Below are 566 nucleotides of genomic sequence, written 5' to 3' on the forward strand. Positions count from 1 at the left end.
TTATCATACAGATCTTTCACTTCCTTAGAGTCACACCAAGGTATTTTATATTATTTGTTACTATTGTGAAGGGTGTTGTTTTCCTAATTCCTCAGTCCATTTATCCTTTGTGTAGAGAAAGGCCACTGATTTATTTGAGCTAATTTTATATCCAGCTACTGTACTTAAGCTGTTTATCACCTTTAGGTGTTCTCTAGTGGAATTTTTGGGGTCACTTATATATACTATCATATCATCTGCAAAAAGTGATACTTTGACTTCTTCCTTTCCAATTTTACCCCTTGATCTATCTCCTTTTTTTGTCAAATTGCTCTTGCTAGAACTTCAAATACTACATTGAATAGGTAGGGAGAAAATGGGCAGCCTTGTTTAGTCCCTGATTTTAGTGAGATTTTTTTGAGTATATCTCCATTTACTTTGATGTTTGGCTACTGGTTTGCTGTATATTGCTTTTATTATGTTTAAGTAAGGGCCTGAATTCCTGATCTTTCTAAGACTTTTTTCATAAAGGGATGTTGGATTTTGTCAAATGCTTTCTCAGCATCTAACAAGATGTTCATGTGGTT

The sequence above is a fragment of the Mus caroli genome, chromosome X (assembly GCF_900094665.2).
Source record: "Mus caroli chromosome X, CAROLI_EIJ_v1.1, whole genome shotgun sequence".
NCBI classification, from domain to species: Eukaryota; Metazoa; Chordata; class Mammalia; order Rodentia; family Muridae; genus Mus; species Mus caroli.